The sequence below is a fragment of the Macrobrachium nipponense genome, chromosome 33 (genome assembly GCF_015104395.2).
Source record: "Macrobrachium nipponense isolate FS-2020 chromosome 33, ASM1510439v2, whole genome shotgun sequence".
NCBI lineage: Eukaryota > Metazoa > Arthropoda > Malacostraca > Decapoda > Palaemonidae > Macrobrachium > Macrobrachium nipponense.
The window spans coordinates 1988408-2008407 of NC_087219.1; the positions used below are offsets into that span (position 1 = coordinate 1988408).

The following is a 20000-nucleotide window of genomic DNA, read 5'->3' on the forward strand; positions in this document are numbered from 1 at the left end:
TTCTGATCGTGTTAGGAATCGATTCCTCTGGGGCGTTGAAACCAGCTGGAATTGTCAGATTTTTTTTTTTTTAATTTGTTGTGAAAGGAAACTATTGAGGTGGCTTTGTCTGTCCGCCCACACTTTTTCTCTCCGCCCTAGAGGGTTGCAAATTGGCAGGTTGATCAACCACCCTCCTGTCATCACACGTTCCAAATTGCAACCCTCCATCCCCAGTAGTTTTTTATTTTTATTTTATTTAAGGTTAAAGTTAGCCATGATCCTATGTCTGGGAACGCAACAACACAGCCTACCGCGGTCGGCTGAGTGCTTCATGGGCCGCGGCCTATACAGCATCATACCTTGATCACCGGAAGATAGATCTACATTCGACAGGATAAGCTCATGCCGCTTTCTTCCACTGTGGCATGTACTTGTTGTAGTTTCGTAAGAGAGAGAGAGAGAGAGAGAGAGAGAGAGAGAGAGAGAGAGAGAGAGAGAGCATAATCCCGGGACAGTACTCCTTTTGTTTTAAGGGTTACATAATGTGATGAGAAAAAAATGATAGTCTTTAAAAAAATTATCTTAAAACTTACGCATCCATTCAGATGATGTTTGAAAACCCTGGAGGTCTGGCAAAAGCAGCCATAATAATAAAAACTTCGCTCATTACCATGAGAAAGAGCGCCCTTAAGAATTTATCTTAAAAGCCTTGGACTGTCATCGTTCAAAATTAAGGCGCGATAATTCTCTCTCTCTCTCTCTCTCTCTCTCTCTCTCATTATAAGGTTTAATGTGCATCGCACTTTATCATCAAAGTAATTTTGCAAAGCATCCAGCGCTACTAGTGTATTCAGCCATTAGTGTTCTCTTGTTTTCAAAAGATACGAAACTCATAATTACAGCATGACGCGACCTGACTCCAATAACGAAACTCCATGCAAGGCATCAAAACGAATGTTCAGTTATGTCAGGGAATTTAATTAAATGAAGGGACACGGCGAGAGATTTCGCTCTCCTGAATGTCACATGAAATGTGGAAAATGCAATGTGAATAATATTGCGTAGCATTAAACAGGGCATGAATATAACGTTTATAGTTGTAATGAAAAACCGGAAGTTTGCTTAAAGGTGTAAGAGTACATTCCGTTTTTTTCAAATATATATATATATATATTATATATATATATATATATATATATATATATATATATATAAGTATATCACATTACCAGTGGCGGAGTGGTTTAGGCTTCCTGTGCTTCATAATTTGTTGGGGATTGACAGCTTGTGCCCGTGAGCCGACAAATTACTTATCGACTAAAAAAGTTACCCTTTGGTTAACATATATGAAAATATGTTAATTCCGAGGTAGAGAGAATTAAATATTAAAGACCATTTGTAGTTAGAGTATGTATATATATATATGTATATATATATATATATATATATATACGAACCTATATCAGAGGTATATAAAGTGGCTTAAGTTCTGACTTAGTAAAGGAATGATAAAGGATCTGAAGTAAAGTCTTAACTCATTTTGTGCTTCTGAATAGTAAAGACTAAAAGTTTGTTTGAAACCACGGAAAAGAAAAGTAGAAGGGAGTGAAAGTGAAGAGTTTTTGGCTATAAAATTGGTTCATATGTTTTAAGGCCCGTGCAAGTTTGTATAACCTTAAAGTGCGAGATGTATAGCTAATGGCGATGAGAAAGCACCAAGTGAATTGTGAATTTCCTAGCATGTTGGCTGATTTAATCAGGTAGGGGATTACTGTGCTGAACAGGTGTCTAAAATGTAGATGAGACCGGTTTGTTCTGGAAACGGATGCCTACCCAGACATGCACAGAGCTGCTGTCATTTCTTGGAGAATAATTATTAGCCGAGGACCTCATTCAACTAGAAAAGCAATTGATCAAAGAAGATGAAGATACACCAACCCCAGAGCCCAAGAGATTTACAATCAAGGAGTTACCAGATGTTTTGGCCCTGACAGAGGAGTATTGGCAAAGTTTGAGACTCAGGACCCCAACACTGCCAGGTACACTAAGTTTGCTAGAGGGGTCATGTATTCCTTGTGGTGTTACATGGAGATTTGAGAAAAGAAGAGGAAGGTATCCTTCCAGCTTAGCCTGGAACACATTTTAAATAGGTAGAGAAGCCTGCAAGAGAGCCAGTGCCCTCTACTTCACATGCCTTTTCAGACTCAGCTGCCCCAGTGGTATCTCCAGCACATTCTTCAGGCCCCTGCAGAACTAGAAGACCCTACCCCTGTATCTCCAGCACCTTCTGCAGGTTCTGTAGAACTAGACAACCCTGCCCCAGTATCTCTAGCACTTTCTGCAGGTTCTGCCTCTGCAGACTCACTTGCCCCAGTATCTCCATGAACTTCCTCCACTCAGTAGCCTAGTCAAGCCGGTCTCACCCCACCTTTGTAATGCCCAGTATGCAAGCAAACTATAGGAGTAAAGGTAACGAATTGTTTCTTTTTATTTACTGTATAGTAAACGAAAGGATAATATTTACCCTTGTACTGCTATGTATGTCCTCAGGAATTGTTTTCTCTCTAATATTTATTTTTACCGATTTTACTGACTCACGTCATCACGTCTGCTTAAATTCCGACTTACGGAAAAAATTGGGTTACGTCTATGCCGTAGGAACGGATCTCGGACGTAAACCGAGACCCTACTGTACACACTAAATTATTGTCACTTTCGTAGTCCTCTTCATTATCTCCATGTGACCTAGCCATTTTACCTCTGCTGCACTATACAGTTATAACTTTTTCCCCACTCGTAATTATCCGTTTAGTTCATTAATTTCGTTTTACAATGTCATCCAAAACAATCTTCTCTCTCTCATTTTCACACACGCACGACATGCACACACCCATATGCATCTTGACTGATGAAAGCTATCAGTTCTTTCTCTCTCTCTCTCTCTCTCTCTCTCTCTCAGAAAGAGCAAGCAGAGGTAGATTAATAGTGCCCAAACTATATCCAGGAAAATCAAGGAAAGACAACGGAGACATTAATCCACTACGCACCAGCATCGATAATGCAGCGTCTATTCAATGCGTTGCCAGCTCATCTGAGGAATATATCAGGAGTGAGCGTAGATGTGTTTAAGAATAAGCTCGACAAATATCTAAACTGCATCCCAGACCATCCAAGATTGGAAGATGCAAAATATACCGGAAGATGTACTAGCAACTCTCTGGTAGACATTAGAGGTGCCTCACACTGAGGGACCTGGGGCAACCCGAACAAGATGTAAGGTCTGTAAGGTAAGGTCTCTCTCTCTCTCTCTCTCTCATATCCTTCAAGAGCGGTTGAACGAGTCTGCTCTCACTCAATCTCTCTCTCAGTCACACATCCAAGAGCATCAGCACAGACGAACGTATCTCTCCCTCTGTGTATCTCTCATATTAGAAGCGACGAGGCGAATCCAGGTTCCGTCATCATTTATCAGCGGAAACGAACACATATCCACCATGGACGAAAACAATGGCCATCATGTGGTAGTATTTCTTCCATGATGGCTATTCCTCTCCGTGGCAGAATATCCCACGTGAGATCTATTCCCCTCTGCCTTCTCAGATGTGACTGAGTTTTCTTAACTCAGGAACCATGGAAAATTACGGAACGAGGGAAGGGGATGGTGTGTATTGGGGGAGGGGGAGGAGAAAAGGTATTTCTTTTATTTCCGTGCGTCTCTCTCTTCCCTTGTCCTCCTTCACAACTTTGCGACGAAATAAATATCGTGTTTAACGTAGCGGATTTCAAGTCGTCTGACTTTGAGTGCGGCAGGTTCATAATCACGTGATACATTTCTCCGTCTTTTTTTTCGTGTGTTGTGAAGACTTTCTTCTCTTATTTCTCCTCTGATTTATTTATCCAGGATTCTTTTTTCACTACGGCATCTGTTCAGTTAATTCTTAAGCATTATAAATGTTATAAAGAAAATTTTTTTATAAGGATTTAGTCTCTTATTCATTAGGCATTCTTTAATTCGAGATTAAATCTTGGAATTTACATTAGAAAAATACTCTTTACATTTGCTAATTTTGTAACCCTTTTCTGTCATCAGGCTTTGCTGCAAGATTTCTCAGTTATTGAAATGAAATTCAAACAAGACCCGAATTTTGTGTTTCAAAAAATAGTTGAGAAACCTAACAGCAAAGCCTCTTTACAGAAAAGAGTATATTTTATACACACTTTAAGGTGGAATCTTGAACTTGAAAAATTTCCAGTTACCAGTTTCGAGGACAATTATGAAGACAAGATAAGTAATCTCCAGTTGTGTACGCAGTTGTAGGAGTGAGCTGTCTCCCTGTCAGTCTCCACTCCTGTGGCAAATCGCTTTAGTTCTAAAAAAAGCATTTACCTTCAACATCCAGTTCTGTGGATGGTCATAATTATGTACAAGTAAAAGTGTCCTCTTTGTTAATATCCAATTCTACATGTAGTCCCAATTACATACTGTGCAAGTGCGCAATTGCTAGTTCTCTGGATTATTCTGAATACATGCAACAAAAATTGGTCCTTATCAATTTCCAGATCTGTGAATAGCCCGTATTAAATAGAATAAGGGTGGCCTCTATGCCAATCACCAGTTCCATAGATAGTTTCATTTTCATACAATTAGAGTGACTTTTGTTGCCATTGAATAAGATGAGTGAGATCTCTATGTCGGTCGCCAGTGCTAGGTATAGTCTTGATTGCATACGGCCCCTGTTGCAGTGGCAGTATGTGCTGGCTGTCCCACTTACACACAGTAAGAGAGGTCTTTGCCTATTGCCAGTTCTGTGGATAAAATCCCTGTTAGGTGTAAACAAGAGTGGACTCTTTGTAGGTTACTATTTGGTGGATATTCACTATTAAACACGAAAAAAGTAACCTCTGCTTGTTACTAGGTCTGTGGATATTAATGACTGCATGCAATATCAATGACCATTTTGTCAGTCGCCAGTTCTTTTGATAGCCCTGTTTAGATAAACAAGGCGTAATCTGACCTCCAGCCTACTTGGAATGCATGCAAGATTTTCCCCTCGTACATACCTAAGTTGTAAACATTATATTCGTAACCCTTACCATGAATTAAAACGTGCTAAACTCTATGGTCTAATAGAGCCTTGTTTCACCAACGAAAATTAAAATAAATAGGCTATGTTTTATAAGTGAAAATTTTTCTGTACTGTTTAACATACACATTATTTATTTTTTTACATTTTCATTCAAACAAATATATCATAAATATCATATCCTAAAATTCCTGTTTCGTTAAGTCAACGCGAAACACCTTTTTCAGGCCTTTTTAGGCTTTTCCATAATGCTTTCCTAACCCGCCAAAAAGAACAACAACGGCAACAACAAAGTAGTTTGTAGGCTTACTTCCCGAGTAAGCGATGATGATATCCTTATCTAAAGCAGAGGCTGATGTACCTAGTATCCTATACTGTTTACCTTCACCGAAACAGACGCCATCGAAGTGAAGGAATTCTGCAGTTTATTGTAACGCAAGATAACGCACAATCAAACAATCATCCCTCAGTCCTCATGGAATTCTTTTTATTCACCAGGATGGAAGATTGCAAGTGACAGGGCAAATTTAAAGGCTTGAGTGACTGTTCATGTTTTTGCATATGGGTGTGCATATATTTATTGCACTGCTATCTCAGTCGTGTTCACATATCATTCTGCATTCATCTGCATTCATCAACCACAAGATAAATTCCTCCCCCAGTTCGTATCCGTGGAAGGGAAAAATCGAAAATCCAAGCCATAATCTCCTCCTCTGTTGAAGCGTTATTCCATTGTTATGAATGCCTGTTATTAAATCTCCCCATTGATGGAAGATGCGCTTCTCTGGTGAGATTAGGAATGCATTTTTATCCCGCGTCAGAGTAATTACGACTGAATATATATTATCAATAAATTTCCACAGTTCTGAGGATAATGCAGTAATTCAGCTCCCTCTTGTGCGGCCATTATTTCTCCGCAGTTGATTTACGCTGGAATTAATTCGCTTTGCTCGGAATATACAAGTTACACGGCGTCTACTTTCCCTATGTTATTTTCAATCATAGGAAATCGATACTAAAGGGTCTCTTTCTTATGGACTGAACGAATGAGTGTTTTTAAGTGGATTACTGTATTTATCAATGTTAGGGTAATAATAAGGGCTATTGGGGGCGAGGCTTGGGGATGGAATGTTTTTTCCTTTATGAAGATTGTAGGTTTTTATTATCTTCCGGAGCGGGGAAAGGGAGGCTTCGGAGAGTATACTTAGAGACGCTTCGAACGGGTAAACAGGGGCCATTTGAGTTTCTGATTACATTTCCATCTGAGGCATTGTTTAGGTTGTTAGTCTGTCATTCTATCTAATTGCTTCGAAATGTACACACAATGAACATAAGAGAGATGTCATTCATTTTTTGTGCTTACTTAGCCAGAGAGAGAGAGAGAGAGAGAGAGAGAGAGAGAGAGAGAGAGAGAGACTCTTGATTCTAGTTTAATATCCCTGCAAGTCTTTAAATCCCTTTCCACGTCTCACAAATCCTCTTTGAAATCCCCAGAATTATCCCCAAGTTCAAGATTGCCTTTTGAAGGTCTCTCTAGAGCTCCACCTTTGACGGTAGAGAATGAATGTTTATTCATTTTAATGATATGTGAAACAAACTCGCATCGTCAAGAATATTCCTCCACAGTCACCCGGTTACTACGTCATGGCATTTATACCCATTACATCACTATCCACGGAAGGAAAGTAGTATTTTTCAGCTTCGAAGTTACAGTTAATGATTTACTGGCTCGTAGACTAGCGTTAAGAAAAACAGCCATAATCTCTGCGATTCCCTGTTTTCCCTGAGCAAAAACCATCTCTGAGCGTCACTGTTTTGCCTTAAACAAGGGATATGAGTAAGTCATTACATCCTGCTCGAGACGTCTGAAGATCCTTGGCTGGAAATGAGATGGGGGGTGGGGGGTGGGGGCGATGTATGTATATATATATATATATATATATATATATATATATATATATATATGTATATATATATATATATATATATATATATATATATATATATATATATATATATATATATATATATATAGCTCTCTTATTCTTAAATGATTTAAGAGACACCTACTAATGACAGTCAATAAAGATTCAGCCCATGTGATATATGATTATATATATATATATACATATATATATATATCTATATATATATATATATATATATATATATATATTATATATATATGTACATATATATATATATATATATATATATATATATATATATATATACATATATATATTATATATAGAGAGAGAGAGAGAGAGAGAGAGAGAGAGAGAGAGAGAGAGCGGGGCGGGATGAATAAATCGCGTTCAAACAGTTCCAGAGACACAATTCTTCCATTAACACCATCTCCAGTCACTGCATATATGAAGCCTTAGACTACGGCCACTGACAGCAGGCTCCCCCCTCCCCCAAACCACTCCTGGTTTTGAGCCTAGGTCTCAATTCAGGTAGAGGAAAGGATTGGTTTATCATTCTAAATCGTTTTAGATGTCTTCCGTTTCCACCTGTTCTCTGGAAGCTCAATTTTTGGTTTGGTTTCTGGTTAGTCTTTCGGCTTATTATTTCCAATTTTTTTTTTCAAATATTTTTACTATGCTGCTGATCACTCAATCTTGAAAATGAGTGAGATAAATTCATATTTTTGTATAATATTTTTACAATGCTTTATGTTCACTTCAATTTTGACGATGAGTGAGAATTGAATTAATCTTTTGTCTAATATTTTTACGATGCTTTATATTCACTTAATCTTGGAAGTGAGTGAGAATTGAATCAATTTTTTTGTCTAATATTTTTACGATGCTTTATATTCACTTAATCTTGAAAACGAGTCACAATCCCCTTACAATTACATCGCAGTTGTCACCTAATACCCACTCTCTCTCTCTCTCTCTCAAAGGGAATCATATTGTAGGTTTTACGTAGCGCTTTGGACAGAGGCGTCGTTATGATTCAATTTGAAAAAAAGGTTTTGGTGACTTTTCATTTCCGCAGAACCGAAGCTTAGGACTTGGATACCAATACCACCAGGAGACTATCAGTCATAAAGGGGTTTTACCAGCAGCATTTTTTTTAGAAAATCCTGTATAAGCCCTGGAGTAATAAAAAAATAGCTTTTAGGCTTTAGAGTATATAATTTTTTTTTTTTTTTGCTACGAAAGTCGTCACTAATGTTCGTGGATGGGTTAGTAACATTTTACCCTTCAATAATTTCGTAAGGTTATCATAGAATCGTTAGGAAAGCGACTGAAAAGATTTTCTTGGTGTCCACTATCAGCAGAAATGCTTTGAGTGTAAAGTTAGTTACTTTGGGTTTTGGAGATTTCAGGCGATATTGGGTTACACACTATGTTGAGTGACAAAAATGGACAGGATCAAGAATGAAAGAATAAAAGGAACTGATAAAGTCGTAAAACTATCAAAGAAGGCCCAGGATAGTAGACTGCAGTGGCGTGGACATATGATGAGAAGGTATGAGAAGGGATGAGACATAAGCAGGGAGGGGAGAGATGGAGATGCTTCCTTGTGGGAGAGAGAAAGAGAGGAAGACATAGGAAACGAAAGTGAATGTACTTCGTTAAAGAAGATCTGAGAGACAAACAGTCGCCAAAGGGCGATACAAGCGTCTCAGTGGTGTGATCGGTATGTTCTTGGCCTGCCACCTCGGTGGCCGCGAGTTCGATTCTCGGGCATTCCATTGAGGGGTGAGATATGTGTATTTCTGGTGATAGAAGTTCACTCTCAACGTGGTTCGGAAGTCACATGAAGCCGTTGGTCCCGTTGTTGAATAACCACTGGTTCCATGCAACGTAAAAACACAATACAAAGAAAACAAACAACCAACAGAGGACGATGCGTTTGACCCAGCCAGGTAGGAGGAAAGCTGTCAGAGATACCGACTCCACATAGAAGTGGGAAAAGATAAAAAGATGCAGAGAAAGAAGAAGATTGCGTTCAACACTGTGTTCTCAATCAGAACGTCGTCATTTTAATTCATCGTCCAGAAAGAAACAATACTGCAATAATCTCTGGCGAATTAATTGCCTGGTGGACAGTCAGAGAGTGGAGAGTGCGGGAGGGAATATTATTTACAGGGTGGATCTGAACCCTACAAGTGTATAAGGTTCCTGCTTCAACTTTACTTCGTAAACAGAGCCTGGCAAGCACTTATGCAACACAAACAGATACGTGAACTCTCATTGATAGAGATATTCAAAGGTTTTGTGACAGACCTCAGTACATTCAGAAATGTGAAAGGTAAAAGCTAACTACTAATTATAGGCGTATTCAAGGAATCTTTTTTTTTTTCTTTTTTAACAATGAATATAACAAATCAGCACCCACATCAACGCATAATAAGTTACCCACTGCAAACAGCATATTCGGACATGGTGCACAAAGTACAAAAGATTAGACAGTAATCTATTGCCCAAGCTACATGCTAGATCCTTATCTGATACTGAGTTGTTATAAATGATGTTTTCCAAGATGTTTACAGCAAGTTACGGTAGCTTCCATTATACACGAAAGAAATATCTCACTGACTCGCAGTTGGAACTTTATATATATGAATGAGCGATTTCCATTAACCTATACTCTTGCGTTTTCATAATTATTCTCCAGCCATTCTGCCGTTTCCTGGATCCCCTGACGCAGGGGCGTGAACTTGAAGTCGGGCAAGTACTTCCTGAGCTTGGCGTTGCTTGCAGTCTTCTTGAGCTGACCGTCAGTCTTCGAGGTGTCATAGTGGACGTCGTCCTTTTTGAGGCCGAAGGCCTCTGTTACCAACTCAGCTAGTTCCTTGATTGACAGTTCGTCTTTCTCGTCAACTGAAAGCAGAGACAAATGACTTAACATTTGGCGCAAACTGTTCCTTATCTTTTTCTGATTATTGCTTTTGGATTATTTATCTCATGACCTTCAAATGGTTTCTGGGCGACTTGTAAGATTAATGTTTGATTATATTGATCACTCATCCAAGCACTGCCTTACGTCACTGACTGATAAAAGATCAGTGTGACGAATACTAGATACAATGAGCACTTGGGTATGTTCAGCATTCCTTCCTTTCAGTTACAAAATAATCAAATGAGATGGCGACCATTTGCTGCCACTTGTGGTCCACAGATGAATATCAGGCACCCAATTTTTCACTTATCACGAGCGATGGCAATAATGATAAATCTCACCTGACAGGATTACTGGGTCGATTTCTCCGTATTCCCTCAAACCCCATATGAGGAGCTTCGCCAAGTCGAAAGAGTACATGAACTGCCTACGAGGTGTACCTGATCCATAGACTGAGAATGGAATATTTTTGTGCTTTGCAAGGTAGCCCTGGAGAGAAATGAGTGTTAAGTTACTCAGGTTTTGTTATTGGATGTTCGCACACACACATACAAATATATGTATATATATAAGCTAAACATTATTCTTACAAACTGTACGAAATATACACATTAAAATTAAAGGAATTAAATATTAAAAAGGACACATTAAAATGAAAGATAAATGAACATAGAATAAAAACAAATTGAAAGAAGCAGTGAACAGAGTTATAGAACAAGAGGCTAAGGACTGACCTAGAGGAATGACAGCGTTAAACTAAACGTAAACATAAAAACATAAATAAACAACACAAGTCAAGACAAATACAGAGGGGAGGACATAGACTAACCCGGCTTTGCCCGGGAAAACTCTGATGAGCTACGGAGCATTTTCCTTTTATCCAGGTATGACTCTACTAACTCTCCCTTTCTTCCAGATATTACTAATAAATACTGGTCTGAACGTCTTCATAATAAACCGAGTTCTTAGGGTAACAATACTTCAATACACTTGCTGGCCACGTTAGAAGTATGGGCCATGTTGGCATAATGAGAGCGGCATCTAAAGCAACCAATACTCCGTTGTATAATCTGATAATTTTTATTAAAAAATATTAGGCAGCGCCTTATTCGTCGGTCTTGAAACATACGAAATCGTGGAAAAAAGAATCTGTCACGAACTGCATACTTATTCTAATCGATCATCCTGTTCTACACACGTGTGGTTTGTTGGATTTTATGCCATAAATTTCAACTGTTTGGCTTTAAAATAACACGATAATGAGTATTCCACCATAACTAATATATTCACAATGCACGGAGAATTTTTTTTCAGTAGATGTATCATAAAACAGAAACATTTTCATTCTTTTTCACGTTTTAATATCAAATAATGACAGATAGCTAATCATATATCATGGAAAAGTAACTGATTGTAGTTCCGTATTGCGCTTAAGGCATGTATGATGCCGGGTCTCTTGATACACTATTTCTAGCAAGTCTTTCTTTTTTATTAATTTTTTTCTTCATAGGGCGATAAATGTCATTATTCTCTGCTAAATTAAAATAACTTTCATCCTTCGTTTTTATCACTTTGCTTCTTTGAAACGAGTTTTAATAAAAGCTTAGCTATTTAAGTGTACAATGACGCCACAATCATAATCCTGGTAGGAAAAGTGACTACCCCCATTTAATCAAAGAGAAATAATCACTATCGTACCAACGCAGTGCACATCACGTTTTCTATAAAAGGGTTACACATCAACATTTCACCTGAAGATACATTTGAAAAGTAAAGGTTATGCGTCCAGGCGCACATCAACACACACCCCCTAAAAAAACATTTGAAAAGTATCGTACCTTATGGATTAAGCCGGGCAAAACGTTACTGTCCTCCAGATTGAAATTGTCGTGGGGCCCGTAGACGTTCGTGGGAATAACGCCGGTGAAATGACACCCGTACTGCATGTTGTAAGTCTTGTTCATCACGCAAATCATCCGTTTCGAGAAGCTGTAGCCTACAATCGAGTCGTGAGGTGGGCCGTTGTAGATCTTTGAGGAAGAGAAGTTCAAACAGGAATGTATTTTCCGCGACTGTGCTTTTTTGTGGTAGTAAGCGATTCTCACCTCACAAGATGTCAGGGTATCATCATTGGCAAACTTTAACCTTTCAAAGGTTAAAGGTTGCGAATGAGCCGTAGATGCAAGGGGCACGCCATTGCTCTCTCTCTCTCTCACTCTCTCTCTCTCTCTCTCTCTCTCTCTCTCTGCTAGAGGCTGAATATACTAAGCTTACCATTTCAACAGCTATACTACCTGTCCACCCACGCAAGACATTTAAAGATGAACTTTCACGAAAACAAAAATATCTTTTCGAAGCATCTCGCGGTGCTTTCCTTCTTAAGCAGTGAAATGACGTTTTCTAAGCCTGTGCAATGTGCATTTCTTAAATGGTAACAATGGCATTTGCAATGATATTTCAAAGTCTGTTCCGTCTTAAATGATAACAAATGCCTCTTTTAGGAGCGTAATTCAAAGTATATATATTATAATATAAAAGTAATTTTTAACCATGTTGTAATGTGTATTTTGTCAAGTGATAACAAATGCATATTTCAGAAACATAATCCAAACTATATTATTACAATAAAAAAAAATAATTTTTAACCATGTCATGTTTACTTTGTTAAATGATAACAAATGCATATTTTCTAAGTATACATGTAAATATGTTGTAACGTGTATTTTGTTAAGTGTAACAAATGCATCTTTTAGAAGCATGATTCAAAGTATACATATTAAAATAAAAAAAGTAATTTTTAATCATGTTGTAATGTGTATTTTGTCAAGTGATTACAAATGCATATTTTAGAAGCATGATTCAAAGTTTATATAATACAACAAAAAAAGTAATTTTCAACCATGTTGTATTATGTATTTTGTCAAGTGATAACAAATGCATCTTTTAGAAGCATGATTCAAGTTATATATATAGTATATTATGAAAAAAGTCATTTTTAGATATGTTGTAATATGAACTTTGTCTTAAATGATAACAATATGTGCCTTTTAACAGCGCGTTCTGAAACGCATTTCTCCTCAAACGAAAACTAACCTCGAATAATTTCAAACCATGAATTCATTGCGACGAATCTCTTCAGAAGCAAATTATAAGGTGCATTTATTCATAGATGAAAACGGCACTCCTTTTAAAAGCATATTTAGCTGTGCGCTTCTTGAATACCAAATAATTCTTTAATGAAACTGTTTCAATGCACGTCGATCATACAAGACACATTAGACTACATTCGACCTACCATTACAATCCCCTGACGAGAAGGTGCCTTTAAGAGTATTTGCTTTTGAATGTGGGTATCTTGTGAGTATATTTATTTGCGTTTTTTTAAATGATAACAAACTCACTTTCTTGAAGCCGGATTAATGAGTGTTCCTTGATAAACGATAAGAAATTTATCTTTAAAATCATGTTTTAATGCATTTTGCTTTTTAAATGACATCATCGTTAACGAGCATATATCTATGTTCATCCCTTGTTCATTTATAAAAAAGCATATCTTTATTTATAAGAGGGCGTTTTAATTTTTGTCAGATCATAAAAATTGTGGTTTAAAAGTGTATGTTAATATTTACTCATTATTAACCAACGAGAAATGTATCTTTCAAAAGCATGGTTTAATGACCATTCTTTTATTAATTGATCATAAATATGTCTTTTAAAAGCATGTATTAATGTCCCCTTCAAAGATAAAACAGTAAATTTCAAAGTTTTATGAGAATATCTTAACATACATTTCATTCTAGTTAATAGCATTTGTTTTAAAAAGCATGTTTTTACGTACATCTCTTCTTAAACGACACGAAATAAATCTTTTTATAGCAAAAGAGGTCGAGGGAAAACACAGCACAATCCACATTTTGAAGGAGTGATTAAACTGTTGCAGTAACGAGACTGAAACTTAAACAAGAACACAGCCAAACACGAGCTTTTAAAAGCGATTTTTCTCGATCTCACCATTGTTTCGTCGACGGGATAAGTCGTCTTGTCGGGAAAAATGCAGGTGGAGAGACACGAGACCACCTTCTTGACTCCCAACTCCTTGCACGATTCCAGGACATTGTCGTTGATGCGGAAGTTGTGGGTCTGCATTTAGAAAACGGGAGGAAAGGAAAGGGAGACTTTGTTTACTTCCTATAGTAGATTCACATCAACCGTGCATTTGATGCCTATACCCGTCCCTTACGACGCTCCTGATTGGCTGTTGATAAGCCAATCACAGGGCTGGAAACTCTCAGTCTCTCTCGAGAGTTCATATAGGCAGGATGTATGTCCCACCTCTCCTGAGGGATACTTTTGAAAGACGTGTCCCTCAGGAGAGGTGGAACATACATCCTACCCATGTGAACTCTCTCGAGAGAGAGACAGAGTTTCCAGCCCTGTGATTGGCTTATCAACAGCCAATCAGGAGCGTCATAAGGGACTGGCCTAGGTATCAAATGCACGGTTGATGTGAATCTACTATAATACATAGCTTTAGCTTGTTAAGATGGGTCACTTGTCTAGGCTCAACTTTTACCTACAACAAGTAAGAAAAAATGCGCCTAAGTTTCTTCTAATCCAGGCCACCAGAAATAATTCTATCTTTCAGTTTAGTCTCGGTATAATGCTGTATGAACCAAAGCCCATAAATAGTTGCCAGACGCACAATTATGGCTCTTTACCTTAAAACAAATAAAAACCACTGAGGCTAGAAGGCTGCAATTTGGTATGTTTGATGATTGAAGAGTGGATGATTAATATACCAATTTACAGCCCTCTGGCCTTAGTAGGTTTGAAGATCTGAGGGCGGACGGGAAAAGTTCGGACGGACAAACAAAGCCATCTCAATAGTTTTCTTTTATAGATGAACAACTGGTCTAAGCTATTGCTTTATCTAAAACAAATGAGCTCAACATGTGAGTGTGAACCTACAGTACAAGAAATTAGCTTAGGCAATATGAAAAGAATAAAAAGATCGATAGATATCCTTAAGAAGAATAAACAACTTGGAATTGTATCACTATTAGAAATGAAAATATATCTCTAAAAGCACTTGCTAAATAACTTGGTTTTTCCCATAAGAAGCTACGGACTAGATCTTAAAAGAGAAACTATTCATAGGATAACAGAATTCTTCATAAAATCGACAAAATTAACAAACCACTTGTCACGTTTCAGAAGTAAAAGAATGTCAGTGGCATGAAGGGCTACACACACGCACACGCACACACACACACACACACACACACACACACACACACACACATATATATATATATATATATATATATATATATATATGTGTGTGTGTGTGTGTGTGTGTCTTGTGTGTGTGTGTAGCCCTTCATGCCACTGACATTCTTTTATTTCTGAAACGTGACAAGTGGTTTGTCAATTTTGTTGATTTTATGAAGAAATCTGTCATCCTTATGAATAGTTTCTCCTTTAAGATCTAGTCCGTAGCTTCTTATGGGAAAATCCAAGTTATTTAGCAAGTGCTTTTAGAGATATATTTTCATATATATATATATATATATATATATATATATATATATATATATATATATATATATATATATTAAATTATAGAACGTAAACAAAACGCAAAGTTAAAACTCACAAAAAATCACAGTTGCGCTTCATTAGTTTGTACACTCCCCCAAACATGGCTGCGAGATGAACGACGTGGGTGGGGTTGTACTTCTTCATGACGGCTCGAGTTTCCGCTGGGTTCCCCTTTGAGGGTGATTTGGGTGAATCAGTTTGTTTGAATGATTCCTTTATGTGTACTTACAAATTCTGCCTCTCTAGTGTACGATTAAATATTATTTTAGCGTTCCCTTTTTTTGGGGGGTGGGGGGTAAGGATTGCCGTGCTGTGTATTAACCGTAATAGATTTTTTTCAGACTAAAAAGTGTCATATGTGATATTCTAATACATACATACACACATACACACACACACACACACACATATATATATATATATATATATATATATATATATATATATATATATATATATATATATATATATATATGTAAGCAAATACCACAGGAAAATGATAGTCAGATTTCTGACTATCATTTTCCTGTGGTATTCGCTTATTTAATGAAGTCACATGCACCTACTGTGATTTTTTAAGCATATATATATATATATATATATATATTATATATATATATATATATATATCATATATATTATATATATACATATATATATATATATATATATATATATATATATATGTAACATAAAAGAGGGGGATTTGCTATGAGATATTTTAAATAATATAATGTGATGTGCTATTAGGTTTCTTAGAATGTAGAGAATCAGCAATTTAACTTCCTTAGATACAGAGTGGTCCGAGTGACAGCTTAGGAATGCTTACACAGCTTTCTTTGAGGTGGTATGATCAACAGTGCTGGCTTAGCAAATCAGTGCCTTCATCCTGCCGCCATGAGAGCGATTACAGAGATGACTTTGAAACTGGTTTCAAGCAGTTACCTGGGGCATGAACGTCGTGAACAATGTTCGTACGTATGTGTGCGAGCCTTTTCCCCCCTACATAATGAAATGCATTGTTACCATGAAGGGGAGTCTATTACAGAAAGAAGGCAGGGCCAGGGTGGCCTCTGCAAACAATATTTTTGTCAAGTGACAGTGTGTACTGGCTGAAATGGGTGAGTGTTATCATATCTATTTTTGCCAAAGTGTGGCTAGATTGTATTTGAATATTTATTTCAGAGATAACCTGTTTATGTGATCTTTTGATTATGTTCTTGGGCTTATCAGAGTGTTCTCCTGTCTCCTAACAGGCGATTCTAGAATGTGGGGAATCCGTCTGGAAGAGGGGAACTATAGCTGGAGATGAGTGGGATTATTTATTGGAGAAATGTTGTTGACTAATTACTGTGAAGACTGTTAGATTACCGAGGGTTATCTGAGTTATTTGGGCTTTGAGTTAACATTCCATTTAATCATTCTGTTAAACATCTGAGTTACTCAGTTAATTCTTTGCTTTTAAATAAATGCATATTTTTGTAATTCACGACTCTGATTTGATGACCTAATGAACTGGAGGGGGGAGGTATGACGAGAGAGAGAGAGAGAGAGAGAGAGAGAGAGGGGAAAAAGAGCTGTCAGGAGAGAGAGAGAGAGAGAAAGAGAGAGAGAGAGAAGAGAGAGAGAGGAGAGAGAATGTGTTGTCAATGCCAGTTGCCTGCCACTCTTGGCCTATCGCTACCTTTTAGAATAACGAGATAATTGTCATCTGGTTATTAGTGGTGGCAGGCAGTGTTTGAACAAAAAAAGCCTTTTGTGAGATTAGTAGCAGCTATAAGATGCGGTTTTCAGAGAGTCTGATTGTGGGAATGTGTTAGATTTCAGTTAGTGGGTAACGGTGTTAAGAATCATTCAGCCGTTGGATGTGGTACTGAGAAGAAATTTTTGACTAGGGTCAACATTTTGCCCACAGTGAGAAGCCTCGAGGGCGTCGGTTGGCCAGTGAGATTTTGTGAGGGCGCGCTGCCAAGTGTTTTCTCGCTCGTAATACCAATTCGTTTAAATATGTGTGTGTATTAGCGTGTTTTTTGTTCTTGAATAAAAGGACCCCATAAAAACACCAAAATATAGAGAGAAAAGTACTATTTTTCAGAGACTGCTGTCTCTCTCTTCAGGTATATGAATGAGAAAAGTTTACAGAAAAAGTGGTATTTATACCGAGAGATCCATCCACAGGTAAGCCAATTTAGGTAACCCGAAATGATAATCTTCCGTTGATCTTCTTAAGCGTTCGTTGAATGAAAACTTTGATGATCACATCTGAATCCCATGCTCCTTTTGAGATGTTCATTACCTGCCTCTCTTTTATTAGGCCGATTCCATATAATTTATAGCAGTTGCTGCTATAAATTATATGTGACAAATTACAGTTTATTCTACGGTTATGTTCATTTGTATGGTTGAAAATAGCTGAGTTCTGTTGTCCATACCTAACTGACCATTTGTGTTGTGTTAATCTCTGATGAAGTAATTTTCCTGTAAATCTGATGTAAGATTGGTCACAGTCCTGGCATGGGATTTACCCCTGTTTCCTTGAAGAATGTCTTTTGTTGGATGTTAATCAGGGATTTGGCTAAGGTGTTTGGGTAAGTAAATGCAAAAGGGTTAGATTTTCTGAGGGTCTGAGTCACTGTCCTAATCCTGTCCAGGTGAGGAATTTTTATTTTATTGTTGGGTGTCTCTTTGGTGTTGTTTTGAGGGGGTTGGTAGAAAATTACGTTTGCTTTGTGAATTGCTTTCTCAATTACATGGTCAGGATACTTTAAAGACGAATGTTGCTTACGAATTAGTTCAAATTCATTTTCCATGAAATCTGAGGAACAAATTTGTAATGCTCTTAAGAACAGGTTGCTGGCTACACCTATCTTGATAGCACTGGTGTGATAGCTAAAGTAGTGAATGCATGAAAGTGAGAACGTTGGTTTTCTGTATATGGTAAATTTGTATTCTGTCGTGTGCCTGATTATTAAAACATTAAGAAAAGGAATTTTGTTGTCTGTTTCCCATTCAACTTTAAATTTGATGCTGGGCACTAATGAGTTTAATTTTGAGAGGAATTCATCAAAATTGCTCCACCTATTATCACAAAATGTTAGAATATCATCTACATATCTCATCCACATCATGTTTTTGGGTTTTATTGCATTTATTACTGTAGTTTAAAAGTATTCCATGTACAGATTGGCTAAAACAGGACTTAAAGGACTACCCATACTACACCCAAATTTTTGGTTATAGAATGATTCCCCGAATGAAAATACGTTATTGGGTGCACATAATTCAACTAACTTTATTATTTTGTAAAGCGCCAATGGGAAATGATCTGAATAGGGGGATAATTTTTCTCTCAAAAATTGAAGAACGTCCTGTATTGGTACTTTTGTAAATAGGGAATCTACATCAAGGCTTAAAAGTTTTATGTTGTGAAGTATTATATTTAAAACTAAATCAACATTTAGTTTTAAATCTAGGCCTATCCTTTGCCCTTATGCCAGACCGCAAAAACAATCTTAACTTCATAGTGGCTTTTGATAAATTCATATCTGACTGAAACTACAGCCTTGAAGTTAGATTTATGATATCCATCCGCTCGCTAAAAAAGTTAGATGTTATAATAAGTAGATCAGACAAAGACTTCTACCTCGACAAAATCAACCAACTCCTTAGCGACACAAACACTCACGACAAACTGACGAAAAATCCCCTCCATAACGTCCCCACAGAATTTTTTCGGAAAGTAAGATTAATTTGCCAAGACAAAAAGAGTATTGAACTATTAGAGAAATTTAAAGTAATTAATCCTAAACTCCCCTACTTTTATGGCCTTCCAAAAACTCACAAAGACAATCTTCCATTCAGACCCATCGTTTCATGTGACAGAGCTTTTTTAGGCACCTTTTCTCCCAGTCACATTATCACATTAAGCATTCAGAAGATTTTTGTCACAAATTCAGGGAAGCAAATATACCACTTCACAGCAAAACTTTTAAGCCTTGACGTAGATTCCCTATTTACAAAAGTACCAATACAGGACGTTCTTCAGTTTTTGAGGGAAAAATTATCCCCCTATTCAGATAATTTCCCATTAACTCTTGACAAAATAATAAAGTTAGTTGAATTATGTGCATCTAATAACGTATTTTAATTCGGGGAATCATTCTATAAGCAAAAATTTGGGTGTAGTATGGGTAGTCCTTTAAGTCCTGTTTTAGCCAATCTGTACATTGAATACTTTGAAACTACAGTAATAAATGCAATAAAACCCAAAAACATGCTGTGGATGAGATATGTAGATGATATTCTAACATTTTGGGATAATAGGTGGGGCAATTTTAATGAATTTCTTTCAAAATTAAACTCATTAGTGCCCAACATCAAATTTAAAGTTGAATGGGAAACAGACAACAAAATTCCTTTTCTTGATGTTTTTATAATCAGGCACACGACAGAATACAAATTTACCATATACAG

The 20000-nt window shown here is 37.1% G+C and overlaps 1 pseudogene; it reads right to left on the minus strand.

Annotated features, from left to right (window-relative positions):
* Positions 1 to 7343: 7343 nt before the first annotated feature.
* The window catches only part of LOC135202927 (GDP-L-fucose synthase-like), a 28720-nt pseudogene continuing 16063 nt past the window's right edge, over positions 7344 to 20000 (minus strand).